This window comes from Equus quagga, chromosome 1, assembly GCF_021613505.1.
Source record: "Equus quagga isolate Etosha38 chromosome 1, UCLA_HA_Equagga_1.0, whole genome shotgun sequence".
NCBI lineage: Eukaryota > Metazoa > Chordata > Mammalia > Perissodactyla > Equidae > Equus > Equus quagga.
The window spans coordinates 117623861-117637591 of NC_060267.1; the positions used below are offsets into that span (position 1 = coordinate 117623861).

At 39.6% G+C, this 13731-nt stretch overlaps 1 protein-coding gene across 9 annotated transcripts in view; it reads left to right on the forward strand.

The window, feature by feature from the left end:
* FOXP1 (forkhead box P1) overlaps window positions 1–13731 on the forward strand; it is a 574868-nt gene that overhangs the window by 80657 nt on the left and 480480 nt on the right. For all 9 annotated transcript variants that reach the window (XM_046667607.1, XM_046667598.1, XM_046667622.1 and 6 more), the window contains one exon: window positions 3243–3372. The gene's annotated coding sequence lies outside the window, so the exon portion shown is untranslated. The remainder of the gene's footprint in view (window positions 1–3242; window positions 3373–13731) is intronic.

Below are 13731 nucleotides of genomic sequence, written 5' to 3' on the forward strand. Positions count from 1 at the left end.
AGAGTTAGAGAGTTTGGTAGAGATGGAATTCGATCCTGGGCCTCTTGGACTCTTAACAAAACACCCACAAACACAAACAAAAACATTTCCACAGGCCACAGTCATAGTTTATCCCTTATTTTTGGATATACCTGATGACTTCAATGTTTTAGGAAGTCAAGCAAGACAGCACTAATGGTCATACTCCTTGATCATTGTTTGACCAACTTATGTCTTAGCTAGAAACCTGCAGCTGCTCCCATCCTGAATGGAAAGTAAAGCTGCTACATGAATACGTGAACTCTTCCCCCAGCTCTCCCCCGTCACTGCTGTTCTTTGGGGTGACCTGCCTACTACCCACCTTCTAAGTGCCTACTAAGCCACCAAAGGCTTCGAATCCTTTGAATACCGTATTCTGATTTTGTCGAATGCCTGCTTCACCCCATCTTCCAGTTCCTGCCCAAACTTGCTCGAGACAATTTCTCTAGAGAACCCTTATCTGTCCAGAGACCTACTGTGTTCACTTGTATAACTTCTCTGTGCTTCTGGATCCCTCTAAGAATCACAAACCTAAAGACATGGTGTGACCTCAACAGTCATTTGGTTCAAGGATTGCAAGTTCTGTTTTTCTTTCTTTCATTTTTTCTATTTTAATGTGTACTATTAAGATTAGCTATTCTCTTTGAAAAATTATGAAATTTCCCAAAATAGTAGTCTGGATTACTGCCTTCGTTTGTAGACTTGAAAGTTCTTGTAGTCCTGAGCTTTTGTTCCCATGTGGCAGTAATTGGCCTCTGAGTGCTCTGGCTCCCTCTTCAGCCAAGAAACCCCTGGTCTTCCAGTTTGCCACATTCCTCACCGCTCCCTATGCGTTACATTTGGCCTCTTTCATTCTCTTACATTATCTGCTTGGTCACTGTGGGGTGCCTTAGCTTTCCCTGTATAGACAAGGATGCTCAGGACCAGAAAGGTTAAGTATCCTCTGTGAGGCCTTGCAGCCAAAACTCACTTGAGGAAGCTTGAGTCGGAAGTGTGTCTGGTACAAAGTGTAGGCACTTAAAATTTTTGTATTAGTCTATTGACCAGAAAAATACGGAGTTCTTATGAGTGCAAGCTTTGTAGAGTCAACCCCCTGCTACTGTGCAATCTTGAGCAAGTTGCTAAAACTGTCTGTGCTCAGTTTTCTTATCTGCATATTAAGACTATAAGATATCTACTAGGAACAGCGAAGTAAGAATAGAATTAAATGAAATAATTGTTGTAAAATACTTGAAAAAAGATTCAGCGCATAATGAGTGTTCAATTAATGGCAGTTATATCTTTATAGGATGCTGAAGAATTAATTCTTTTAATTGTTGATTGATTTGTTGACCCAATAAATTTATATTAAATGCTTGCTATGAGTCAGGCATTTTTCTGAAGTTTTGGAATATACTGAGAAATACAACATAGAAGTTCCCTTATCTTATAGAGCTTATAGTCTAGTGGGGGAGACAAGTGAATAAATGAGAAAAAGAGTATAGATTATGACAAGAGCTCTGGAGAAAGCAAATAGGATGATGTAATTGAAGTCACTGGGAACCTAGTTTAAGGAGGTAAGCAAGACAGCCTTTTGAAGTGGCCTTTGCCCCTAAGACACAGTTATGAGAAGGAGCCAACTGTGTAAGGAGTAAGGTTGTAGCATTCCAGGTAGCTGGAAAAGCAGTGCAGCAGGCCTGAGACAAGAAAATACTTGGCTTGCTTGAAAGGGTAGAAAGGATACTGTATCTGTGCTGTTGTTGGAGATTGGATTGGTAGCTGGAGTGGCATCAGAGAAGTAGGAAGGGACCCGATTATGCAGGCTTTCTAGGTCACAGAAAGAAGTTTGGATTTTATCCTAAAGATGGTCCACAGTTTAGCCCCGTTTTTGCTGTGTGACATCAACTCATTAGCCTTGGTGAGTCTCTCTGAGCCTTGGAAACGCTGCTTGGGTTTCAAGGCTGCTTGAGGCTTAGAAAATGGGGCTTTATCATCTGGACTCAAACTGTGGTCCCCGATCGGTGGTATGAGCATTCCCTGGTGGTTTGATGGAAATGCAGACTCTCAGGCCCCACTCCAGAACTACTGAATCAGAATTTCTGGGGATGGGGCCCAGGAATCTGTATTTTAAAAAGCTCTCTAAGTTATGCTTATGCATACCAGAGTTTGAGAAACAGTGATCTGTGATAGATTGGGGCAGAATTCCTTCCATAAGAGTTGGAGCTGTACTCTCTGGAGAGGAGTGGAAGCCTTACATGAGCACCCAGGGGATGCTGTCAGCTGCCAAGGGTGGCAGCTCACCAGGGTTGGGCACCAGTGCCAGGGTGAGAATTTTTCTACGTATGTGCAAAACCCTCTGCCCACAGCACATCTTTAGTGTTGATGGCAGATCAACATAAGAGTGATAACTGGCAAAAATCTTCTTTTCAATCAGGAAGCTTAATAGAGAAGCTAATAGTTTAAGTTTTTAATTTAGGATAAGTAAGCTTTATCAAAGAAGACAGAAGTAGGAGGTAGAAGAGACTTGGGGAACATCGGTTTGCAGATCTGACTTTGCAGATGAAGAGACTGAATCCTGAGGTTTTAAATGGCTTTCCTGGGGCCACACAATTGATTGGTGACAATAGTGAGTCCAGAATTCACACTTCTCCATTTTGACCCTTGCACGTTATACAGTATGTTCTCTCTTGATGGAAGTATCTCCGTGAGTCTTGCTCATTAGGTAATTCAGAGACATTTTTAGAATTATTTTGGAGGAAAAAATGAGATGGTAACGTCTCTTACTAGTTTTGATGTTCATTATTGTTTTAAAAATAATTTTAAATTATAATTATTTAGTATTTTCATGTTTTTTCATCCTCTGGAAAGGATAATTGCTTAATAGGAAATGGTACATTTATCCATGTAAGATTTGAGTTAAAACATCTTATACTTACCTGAGCACTTTGTAATGGGATGTGATATTTTTGCCGTGCCAAAATATGTAAAATATTTGGCACAAAGTCTGCAATAAACAACAACTTTTTAATGTATGTCTTGAAGTAATTGGTAAATGTATCTTTCAAAACAGTATTTCCGGTTCATATTTTACAGCATCACACTTGATGTATTGACATACCCTTGTCTGGAAGGTGTTTTCCCCTACCTCTAGATTCTATGTCTGTCTTGCTGTTTTCAAGTTTAAGGAAGTGGTGGTTTTAGAAGTTACATCTTAGTTATGTGTAAAAAATATTTGTGTATTGCAGTGTCCCAGGAGCTTTTGCTGACAATTCCAGTTTCCAAACGAAACATTTGGGCCATGGTGAGGGCTTCGATCCCCTCTCAGATTTGCTGTCAACCATGAACGGGTGGATGTGATGCCTGCTGGCCAAAAGGGTGAGTGAACGTTTATGATTATTCATCTGAAAATTCACAAAAGTCAGCTGCAGGGGTCCTACACGGTGCAGGAAATTGATGAAAGTCCTGAGTTCATCAGAACAGTTGCGCACGGAGGATGAGAGAGTCTCATTTCGAAAGAAGGGACAACTCTGTCATTGTTTTCTGGTATAACCTTTTTGGATAACTCCTGCAATGATCTGAGGATTTGTACAAGGCCTAACAGGACACAGGAGAACTTTTTTTGTTTGCATGTTTCTTTTAATCATACTCTGAAGGATGGACTATCTAAATTATAAGCCACATGCACAATTGAAAGAGTAATTGCTTTTTAGGTCCCATTACAACTCGGCAATACAATGAACCACCATGAAATAAAACTATAATGACCTCATCTTGAATTTTGGAGGGAACTTAAGTCTGATTTGTTCATTGAGAAGGTCCTGTCCCAGGCCTTCCACATGATTAGGGCTCTTGAGACAGCTACTTCAGACTCTCAAAGATTTTCAGAAAGACTTATGGATATTTTTTTCCATCATTGTTCTCCTTGTCAGGTTATTCATTGTAATTTTTACGGGGAGGTTAGAAGGGACATGATGATCTCTTTCTGTTACCTTTGTGTTCCACATTTGATGGCATCTGTCATGTTCCTCAGAGATCGATGGCTCCCTGGTAGTAATGAGTGAACAGTTATGACCTGCCTTTATCAGAGACAATAAGGGGTTGAAGCCAGGTGTTTTGGGTAAAAACTCTGACATCATTCAATGGTAACTTTGTCATAGAATGAGGTCAACTTTATGGGGAACCATTTTGTTTCAGGTTTTGTATTCAGTGACGCTGGCATAAGCTCATCTTGTTTGTCTTAGTGGTGTTGTATTTGAAACAGATTCTGCTTAATGATGGGAAATGTAGTGAAAGAGAAAGAGCAATTTATTGGAAATTAGGAGACCTAATAGTTACCTGACATGGGGCAAGTTAGTCTCTGTTTTGATTTCCTATATTTAAATTAAAACAGGTAGGTTAGAGTGTCCCATTTGTTAGTGCTAACAAGGGCCTAGAAGTGGTCTATTTAAATCCCCTTGGTTTATAAGTGGAGCAGCTGATGCCCGTAGAGTCTAGTTGAGATGTTTAAGTCCCTGGGTTTGGTCAGAACTGAGCCTACTTCTTTTGTCCTCAATAATGATTCTTTCCAGTTTATTTCAATTACAGAGATGGAGAAACCCTGCCCATGCAGCTTAGTAAACTTTTTTTGTTGACAAGTGTCTCTATAAGACACTGTTATACATTCAGCTATTTGGGCCAGATTATTAAAGATTTTACAACTAGTGGCCATTTTGGCCTACCCAATTCACAGATTAGAAAAAAAAAAAGGAGCCCTGGTGAAGCAACTAGCCCAAATAGTAGATACCAGATGATCCTCAGCGCCTGTGGGCTCTGAAATTCATTTCCACCCAGGCTAGTATGTTATATCTGACTACTTGTACTTCCATTCCATTCTGCTGTAACCTTAGACAGAGGAAAAACAAAGTCTTCTACCTTACTTACCATATTCTTTCTTTCATTGGCAAGAAATATGGGAAATAGTAAATAGGAACACGTAAAGCAGGGATGTCCACAGTGAAAAGAAATGGTTAATGGAGTTGTGGGATTTTAGAGCTGTTAAAGATCTTGGATCATCTTACTGGGCCACCTTGGCAAATCCTTTGGATCTCTCGCCTGTGAAGTTCTTCTGAGGTTTTTCCATTGCTACACACCTGTGATAGACTTTTGTGAATGGTCTGTAGGTTAGTGAGCAGATAGCATGCATTATGAAAAATTGTATCTTTGGGGATCCAGGTAGGGTTGAGAACAAAGCCTAGTTCTGTCTCATATACACATGAGAATTCATAGAAGTGGTTGGAATTCTGAAGATACTGAAATAGCAACAAACTCAGGTTTGAGGTTACCTGTCATCTCTGTCTTCAGTATTGAGTCTGACTCAATCTCACTATCATAAAATTGATGTATGAAATTTAACAAAACCACATGAATGGACTTATTGAAGACTAGGTTCATTTTATTCATTAATTTCAATTGAGTAATGCCTGCTATTCAAAAAATCAATCTGAAGAACTATAATGAAAATGATCTGTCTTGTAAATTGATAAAATATAGTTAGGCCCAATTGAATATCAGTTTTTTATAAATAAGGAAATGCTTTGTATTTATCAGATCATAGTAAACCCCCTGGGCCTGACCCCATGGCTCAGTGGTTAAGTTTGCGTGCTCTGCTTCAGCAGCCTAGGGTTTCACTGGTTCAGATCCTGGGCACAGACATGGCACCACTCGTCAGGCCATGCTGAGGTGACGTCCCACATAGCACAACCAGAAGGACCTACAACTAGAATATACAACTATGTACTGGGGGGCTTTGGGGAGAAGAAGAAGAAGGAAAAAAAAAAAGAAGATTGGCAACAGGTGTTAGCTCAGGTGCCAGTCTTTAAAAATAAATCAACAAACTTCTCTTTACTATATTTTTCTAGCAAGTAGAGGTCCCTAAAATCTGATGGGCTGTAACGTGTGTTCTGATTTTCTATCCTCCCTGTTTTTCCTCAAAGCACACCTCAAAGGTTTGCTCAGAGGACTAATTCTCTTCCTCCATGATGCAGTAACCTGATTTTCTGTGCATTATGTATCTGATAGCTAGTTAGTCCTTCCATTGTCAAAAATGTATTCACAGTCCTATGGTTTTTAGAACTTCACAGTTTATTGAGTAACCAAAAGAAGTGCCAATTAATTGTTACAGCTGATAGTTTGGAGTCTTTAGACTTGCAGTAAACTCTAATTCGAAGTGAAATGTTTCACGGTAAGTGTCCTCATGGTAGAACAGGGTCACAGTCACAGGGGTAGGCAGCTAGAAAAGCAAATCGCTTCACTCGAATGCAAAGAACTGAAACCGTACGAGAAAAGGTTTCCACAATAGATGATTATGGCAAGTTTTTAAGGTCAGAAAATGGGTAATGTTCCCAGTTTATGTTGGTGATAACCATGCCTGCAGAATAAATTAACTTAGGGACAGGTTCCAGAGAAAGAAGTGCTGAGTGAGCCCTCTCTGTAGTGATGTGGTTCTTCAGTGCCACCGTTCGCCAGCGGGGCATCAGGCTTGGCCCCTGTTTCCCTGGTGTGAAGCTTTAGTTGATATCGGTGCCTATCTGATGCACATCACGAGACTCCAGGAGTGAAGAGCAGCTAAGTCTGCTGCATATTTAATAGGCAGTTAGCCACAGTGTTATTAATAAATGTGATAATAACAGTCTGGATTTGCATAGAGTTTTCCTGAGCAGAGTTGACTATAGATGGTGAATATGCTGGCTTGTTTGTCAGTCTCGGCCTTGGCATTGTTCTGTCCTTACCAATAAATTGCCCCTTGCTGGTGGATCTGGTGTAAGAGTGTAAGCATCATGTGAAATTTTTTGGTCACCAATTGTTTTTCCTTATTTGCCCACAGTTCCTCTTTTGATCTGTCTCATAATCAGACTCCTAGCTTTCAACCTACTAGGAAGAGGTCGAAACAGGGAGTATAATTCTTCTCAAGACTTGGCTACTCTTTGGCTGCGAGTTCCTTGCTTTTTTGTGAAAGTCGAGAATGCACTTTTTTGTCCTCGGTTTTGAGGTGGGGTGGTGGGGTGGTGGTGGTGGTGCAGCTTCCTGGAAGAGGTGGGGGCAGGGAGCAGGTGTTTTGGGTCAGGAAAGCCGGCCGATGGGCTCCCCTTCTGGGCTGCGTTGTGCTGGAACCCGTCAGAGGGCCGAGCGACTTTGTTGTGCTTCAACTTCTAGTCCCTGGAATTTTGACTTTGAAAAGTAATTTTAACAATTTAATAAACTACATAATACGTTTTATAAGCTGAAGCGAATGATCTTAAGTATTTTGGTCTCTTTCATAACACAGTGAACCTAATATTGGTAAAAATACAGATCTTCACTCATGCCATAAAGAGAGGCTAGATTTAATAAGCAGTTATGAGTGCTGGCAGCTGCCTATCAGATTGTATAACTTGGGCTCCAGCATGCGAAGACAGTGTCAACTTACATTTTATCTCCGAAGTATTTTCAAGGCGTTTATTTTGCCTTTCTCTCCAGTCCCTAACCTAATAGAAATAATGTAATTGGCTGAATATTTTCCACATAGCTAATTGGCTAGGGGCCAAGGTGGAAACCATTGTCTGGCTTGATGAGGATCAGAAATTAACATGACATTTACGTGGAGGTAATGGAATATATTAGTAATGTAGTAATTGAGGATGGTGAGAGCGAGCGTGTCCATCCTTTTCCCACCCATAAGCAGCAGGAGGAGTTCTGAAGATGATGAAAGAACCTCCAGCCACCCCCCCCTCAAAACCTCACAGCCAATCCCTATGTCAAATTTACTTTTAAATTCCTCAGACAGAACTGTAAGACAAACTAATGAATTATTCCATTTGTCAATTAAAAAAGAAAATCCACCAACTACTATTGTAAGATTAAATTCCAATTAGAAGATTGCGTTTAATTCAGAAGCTATAACATTGTTTTAATGAATTCTGTTGGAGGTGACAGTTTATGTGAGATAAATTTATATGGTGTAGGTAGATATAAATTCATTGGATAATGTTAAACGCGTTACTTCATATATATTAGCTGTGAAATTTATTTCTTCTCTAGTTATGTCCCCAAGGAGGTAGAGTCAGAGGGAAAAACATATCTTCAAAGAAAGAACCCTTTCTGTCCTTTCAGATACTTGCTCTAAAACAGGCTTTTCTTACTTTTATTAAAAAAAATCTGTTAAATTTCTGCATTAACTGAATTTATGATTCTTGGTGTATGCTATTTATAAAATTGAATATAGGTTTTATGATATAGGAAATTAGTCTAGGAATGAGAATATGATCCAATTTTGTAATAAAGGTAATCTGCATTTATATTGCAGATATTTTCCATTCCTCTTGAAGCCCCTTATGGGATTATACACACATTTTTCTGGACATACAAATTCACAGTAAACTTTTAATGTATTGGGCAGGTTTTTGTTCTTACAATATCTACCCAAAGCATCCAGCCCTTTGCCCAAATCAAAGGTGGCAAAGATTTTTGAAACACTTTTGATCTTACATTCCCTCCACTCTTAGCCATTCCTGTGCCCCTGGCAGACATCACTAATTGATCACATTCTCTCTTCTGCTGAGTGTGGATGTGGCCTCAGAGTTATTGCACTTAAATTCTTGTAGGCACACTTACAAATTCACTACTTCCATGGGTATGGGCAAAATAATGCCAAGCAAGTGACTTTTGACCAGTCTTTCTAGTTTTTCTTGGTATACCCAATACTTTGCCCAATATCTGGCACCCAGTGGATAAAAGTACATGTTTATTATATTAATGAGAGAATCTCACACACCATTCTGGCAATTATCTGGTTGTGTAACAGTTGGACTTTTGACATCATGTGTACGCCATATTTGTATGGTTTGTTAGATAGTTTATTTTCTACCCTTCAGTTGGTTTTGGTGTTATGTGTGTAAAACATTATACTTTTGTGGAGTTTCTTTTTTTCAATTTCTATAACTTTGGGAAAGACAAGAAAGAGACTATTCTCGCCCTCTTGTTACCTGTGCATCAACTGAGGCTCAGACATAGCAAGGAAGTGGCGGGGTGAGAAGTAAAGGCAGACTTTCACTCTCCGAGTACAGTTTCTTTCTCAAAGGGAGGGGCACACACATGTACCAGGTGCTGACCGGTGCAGGGAAGTTTCTTGCAATTTCCTTTTGCATATTAATCTTGGTTTTTATCAATATACTGAAGCAAGCTGTACCAGGGAGGAAGGCATTCAGCTATTATATTTCAAATGATATCTTCCGTGATGTAAAATTCTAGGAACTTAAACTACATTGCATGTTGTTTTTGAAAATATTCTATTTTCTGTTAACTTGCTTCAAGTAATGCACAGAGGCTAAGAGAAGGAAATTTCCATTCACTTTGTATGTAGGCTGCTGAGCTCCCCTGTTGAGAATTGCCATCGTTTTAATTCCTTCTTAGGGAAACATGAGCAGTTAACGCATTTAAGCACCATTTAGTCAACGTATGTTTTAATTTCATTTCAACATATTATTTGATTATTTGTGTTGGTTATGGTAACTAGAGTTTTGGAAAGTGATTGTGGGTGAACATGTGAATTGTTAACCTCTTGGCCCATGTTCATAGGACGATATGGTTGGCCTTGTCAAGGATGACAAAATCAGTGAGCCCCATCATGGTCTGTTCTGATGGTGGCTTTCGGATTTTTTCTACAGTGTTCTATGTAGCTCCAGCCAATTGACTGAAATAGGCTCATGAGATAAAATCTTTTTCATCTCTCCTTGTGTTCTTTGTCATCTTAGTAATATTGGTAACATAATTCTAGCGGCCATTTGTTAGGCATTTATTTTTCCTACGGTGGTTTGGATATCACATTAGTTATCTCATTTAACCCTCACAGCATCTTTGTGCTCTAGGGATTATTATTATCTTGGTTTTATTGTTGAGAAACAGAAGCTTCGTGCCTGAGTCGCCTGCTCAAGATCACACAGCGAGTTTTACAAGTGAGGTTTACCTCAAGTTGGGCCAATTTCAAAGCGTGTGTCTTAACCACGAGGGCAGGCTACCTTCTCATCTTCGAATAGATGCCATGGTTCTTTAAGGCTTTTTGTTTGATTTTGGTAGGGAAAATTTTGTATCTTATAGCTGTCTTTATGGAAGAAGTGGAATCCAACTCATTTAAAATTGTAGCTTAATCCACAGACAGGATTTTTATAGAACCAGTGATAAAAAAGGGAATAACTTCTTCCAAAAAATTTTTCAAAAACATTCCTTACTTACTGGCCTCTTCGTCAGTCTAAAATCTCCCAGAATCATGCGGTTGGGCTCAGCATTGCATACGTCCTTCCATCCTCTTCTAAAGTAAAGATGCTCCTGGTGGTGGAAGCTCACGGAGTCCCTAACATCTGAGCAGATGAGTGCTCTTCCTTGATACAGTATGAACAGACCACAGAACAGACCAGCTGCTCCAGAGGATGGGTGCAGGAAGCGCAAACCTTGGCTCCTGGGCCTTTGCGCTGAGGGTGAGAGCCAGGCAGTGGGAAGATCGAGCTCTGCCACGTTGTCAGGTTATTTAGGCCCCTTTTCTATGGACTGCAGGGCCTCCTGCCCATCCAGGATGGACTTTCAGGCTAGATGGCCAGGAAGCTGGTTCAGGTATGCTCTGTGGAATTTTTTTACATGTGTATTCAGTTATTATTAAGGGGATTTTTCTCTCCGTATTCTTTAGAGTGTCATATGGGATTGTGTAAGGGTGAAATGGCATGCCATCTGTAATTTCCTTTACAAATCTTCAGAAAAGAAAAGATGGAGCAGAATCTTGATATTCTGGAATCTGGGGAATGGGTATATGGGGTTCGTTACACTGTTTTCTCTACTTTATGTATTTGACCACTTTTATAATAAAAAACAATATATGAAGGGTTGAGGGACTTATCTAGCTCATTGTCTAGTCTACTGGTTGGTGTGAGCAGTGTTTGGAGGGGTGTAGAGGGGACCTGAACCCAGGGCCCTCGGACTTTCTTCTCTACCTCCAAGTCCTTGGGGTCATCTTTTTCAGAGTGTGATCCAAGGGCTGCCTGGGAGGCATGTTAATTACAGATTTCCCTCCCACACCCAGGCACAGGCCTGGGGCTTGATTAAGGAGAGCGTGGTCTCTGAAGTTACATAGCTTGAAGTCCTAGCCCCAGGTCTCACTAATAGCGTTACCTTGACCAAGTCATGTGTCCTCGCCAAGCCTCAGTATCTTCATCTGCCAAAAAGGGACAATGGTCACCTTTACCTTGTTGGCGGTGAAAAGTCCTTAATACAGTGCTTGGCACCGGGTAAGCACTAGATATATGTTACTTGCAGCTATATTTTAACCTTTTTGAGACATTTGCAAATACCTGACATAACTGGGAATATTAAGGATGTAGCAATTAATGCTCCAGGTGGCACTATTTGGTGGCTACAATTTAAACTTTATATATCCTAGACGTGTTTTTTTGTAATGATTAAAAGCATTTTAAAACTCAGTATTAGTCTTTTACCTAGATGTTTGAAAATGAATTCTGTCACTGAAGTGTATGAGAGTTGACAAGTGTAAATATGCAGTTAGACAGTTTCAAAAAACGTGTATTATTTACTGATCAATGTAGTGTCTCCTTTGGAGCCATTACACTCAGTCATTTCCTGTCAATCTCTCCACGCTGTTATAATCAGACTATGGATATGCATATTAAAATACAAGAAAGTTATTGTGCATGTGTGGTGGCAGCTTTTTAATTGTTAATAGTGTTGCTCCTAAAAAGGTATCAAGATAGTTTACTCAGGATGGTTAATAGTCATCAGAATTGCATGAGAAATTAGAGGAACTAAAACTTGGGTGGTGGAATGTGAGGCCCGCTTGGTACAGATTGGTGTGTGTCTGGGTTTCAAGCAGCACCCCAGTTACAGAAAAGAGCTTTCTCTCTGGTCCTGGGGCTGAATTCTTGGAGAGTCCGTATGCTCTTCTTTCTGCTACTATGTTTTTTGGAAAACTTTTGTAATGAAAAAACATGTCTTTGTGTATGTGTGTGATGGTAAAGGATAATCTAACTTCTCTGTCGATATCAGGGATCAAGAAACTTTTCCTAAGCCTGATAGTAAATGTTTTAGGCTTTGCAGGCTGCCTGGTCTGTTACAACTGCTCACCTCCGTTGTCGTGTGAAAGCAGCCCATAGAAGATACATAAACGAATGGGTGTGGCTATGTTTCTAATCAAGTATATTAACAGACGCTGAAATTTGCATTTGGTATAATTTCCATGTGTCATAAAGTAGTAGGAGTATTTTAAGTTTTTCCCAACCCTTTAAGAGTATAAAAACTATTCTTAGCTCATGGGCAGCAGGTTTGGTGTGGCCTGAGGGCCTGTAGTTTGCTGAGCCCTGGTCTAGGGAAGACACAGCACAAAGTGATGGTGAGGACTCAGTTCTTTGTTCTAGCTCTGTGACGCTTCAGCTCCATCATTTGCTCTTCAGTTTCTGATGAAATAACAATGTCATCTTTATGTGCAAATCTTGGCTTGAGAGAGGCTGTTCTGTGTGATTGGATTATTTACTGATTTAGAGTGAAATTTGGTGAGCCTCCCTCTCTCCTTCGTTTCAAACAAGAGAAATATAAACAAGAAGTAAAAGTGAGGCTGCGGTAAAAGATGAAGTGAAAGGGAAAACAACTCAGACAAGAAAAGTAGACTTTGAAAATGACGTAAGATCTATATTCTGTTCAATACCAATGTTTTCTGAAATGTGTCGTGTATCTCACCAGGGGAATTTAAGATTAATTTTCTAGGAGACACAAATGAACATTTTTGAAAATTAAAGAGTTAGGTGTTATCTTTAATACAGATATTATATATTAAATATGTAGCAAAAATATTAGTGCATCAAGTCTGGTTTTTCAGATAATATTAATTACAGCATTTAATAAAATCGACAGCTTTAAAGAAAAATATTAAGAATTCTTGTTCGAGTGGTCTTGGACACAGCAAACACATTCTTAGACACAATTATTTCATCTGCATGTCCTGTATTTTATCATAAGAGAAGAGCAGAGACCAGGAGACACATAATGCGCATCATTGGATTTTTCTCTAAAGAAGTCTCTGGAGGACAGGAATGATCAAAAATGAGTGAGCATTCTCGAGAGAGGATGCCTTAAATCACAGTCCTCTCTCCCCTTTTGCTGAAAATTTTAATCTTTCACCTTGTAAACAAGTGGGGGTGGGGGAGTCAAGGCACAGAGAAAAATGGGGAAGAGCGAATTTGTGGCGTGGGGCATTTTCATAAAATGGAGGCCAAGGGGTAACACAGCCTGGAGTAAGAGAAAATGTGTGAAGTAGAAGGTGTGTACACAATTCTTAAGGCATCCTTGTAGGAAAGGATGGTGGAAGTCTGACCAAGAAAGGGAGATGGAAAGCATGTTTTTCAAGAAGGTACAAGAGAATAATCTAGAGGAGTATTTATCAACTGTCATGATAAAACTGACCGGGACACGAAGGAGAAAGAGTTTCTGATTGTCAGCAAACCATAATTTATGAACCAAAGTATTGTTATTGCAGTTGGGGAATAAATATCTAGAAAGGATAAACCGCTAAGAAGCAAATATGTTTTCACATAAATATCCATGGTAATAAAAAAAGATAGGAAGTGGGAGAGAGAATACAACAAAGGTAGAATTATGTTGAAAGCCTTGCAAATAGTTTATCTTTTGGTTGTTGTTAAATGAAAAATAAACACATTCTAGGATCCA